Genomic DNA, 2,122 nt, shown 5'->3' on the forward strand with positions numbered 1-2,122 from the left:
TATGTCACTGGACTCCCACGTAGTCAACTGCAGTTCGCGTCCTGGACCCGGTGGCTTAAAACTCATTCCGGGCGCGTGTGCATGCATGCCCAAGATCCCGAGAGGAGAATGGAGGAGAAGGGATTGCAATGTGACCATCCCCGCTGGGGGGTGATTTCTCGCTTTCTGTGTCTATGTCTCTCTCTGTCTGGCGAGCGCACGTGCCTATAGTGAAAATCTCTCAAAAAAACAAAAAAAAGAGTTCACGTTTCTTTTGACAAATTCTTCTAAGAAAACTGATAAGAATTCATCAACGTGATCATAAGAATCTATTTTTTCGCCCTGTAAAATCATCACCAAGTACTTCTTAATATGCAAATCACTTATTTTAATTTTCCTAAATGGCAGTCAAGTAAACTGTGATATTACTTGTCCATTATAAGAAACACATTCCTATGTTTAAAGAAGGTCAGGTAAACTATTATTTTGAACATTAATTTCTCTATATTTTATATTTAACACTTTTTTTGGGGGGGGAGATTTTTGCTATAGGATATGAGTACTCTCCAAAAAGACAGAGAGAGACAGAGAAAGCAAAAAATCACCTCCTGGGGGATGACCACGATGCAATCCCTTCTCCAGTCTCCTCTTGGGATTTTGGGCAAACATGCACATGTGCCTGGTGTGAGTTTTAAGCTACTGGGTCTGGGACAAAAACCATGGTCATCTACGTGGGAGTCCAGTGACATAACCATTATGCCATCTGCTGGCCCCTTTATTTTGATCTTTCAATGTTACAAGCTATATATTATAAAATTAGAAGTTTTCTAAACCGATTACGTATTTTGTCTCTAACTTTCTGGAAGTTGAATCCCATTTGTGACACTGGTATGGTCTTTCTGCTTTCAGAAATTTGACTATTAAATATATTTTCAAGAATTGTTCATTGGAAGGTGGGGGTGGCTTGTATCAGGATAATCATTTTGTACATTTATCTATTTCATTTGCCAGAGGGTGCATGCACTTACTAAAGATGGAAAGAGAGATACAGAGAGAGAGGGAGAGGAAGAAAGCACCACCCAATGGAGCATGGTCACACCACAATCCCTTCTCCTCCATTTCTCCATCCTTTTAGGATTTTGAGCACAAATGTATATGTGCTTCGGTGTGTTTTTCAAGTTGTCAGATCTGAGACTCAAACTACATGGTTGGTCATGTGGGATCCCAGTTGCTTAACCATTAGACCACAAGGCCAACTCCAGGATAATCCTTTTTAAGACGTGTTTGAGAGGGACCAGCAGATGGCATAATGGTTACATGGTTGAACTTCCATGCAGTTGACTCTGGTTTGAATCCTAGACCCAGCAGCTTAAAATTCACGCCAGGTCCAGGAGTGTTCATGCCTAAAATCCTGAAAGGAGAATGAGGAGAAAGGATTGCAGCATGGCCATCCCCTCCGGGGAGTGATTTCTCACTTTCTGTCTCTCATATCTCTCTGTGTCTCTGACGAGCATGGCCATCCCCTCACAAAAAAAAAAAAAAAGAAAAAGAAAAAAAAGTTTGAGAAGAGTATTTCACCAAAATTTTTTTTCATAGAAATTAGGCAATAAACTTAAGTGTCACATTTATTTGTTTAGAGATCCGAAACAACTTGATTTCAAGTCACTTTGAAATATATTTCTCTATTTCATATAAGTAATAGATAATGAAGGAAAATCTTACCTTTACAACCTCACTAGGATAAATAATGTCATTGCCTGGACTCATCATCACATTAAAAATTTTAGTATTTGAAAAATTAGATTCCACTTCCTAAGAGATAGTTCATTTATGCAGTGAAATATTCCTGTAACTCTTCACTCAATATTAATATTCTCTCTTATTTAAAATGCTATAAATAGCACACATTTTTGAACTTGCTAAATATGTTATCTCCAGATAGTCTGATCTAATGGAATTCATTATAGATCTTTGTTACAATATGGTCTTTGAAAGAGTTGCCCAGTTCTTTATGGGTTTTTTAGATAACCATCTCCTTTGAAAGCAAACTTCTCAGAGTGCAGAATGTAGAAATAACTAAAAATTAAATGAAATTTTTCAGTTTATGAAAAATGTTAAACTTAAAACATTGCAATCTAATGTT

This window comes from Tupaia chinensis, unplaced genomic scaffold, assembly GCF_000334495.1.
Source record: "Tupaia chinensis unplaced genomic scaffold, TupChi_1.0 Scaffold000381_1, whole genome shotgun sequence".
In the NCBI taxonomy this organism is placed as follows: domain Eukaryota; kingdom Metazoa; phylum Chordata; class Mammalia; order Scandentia; family Tupaiidae; genus Tupaia; species Tupaia belangeri.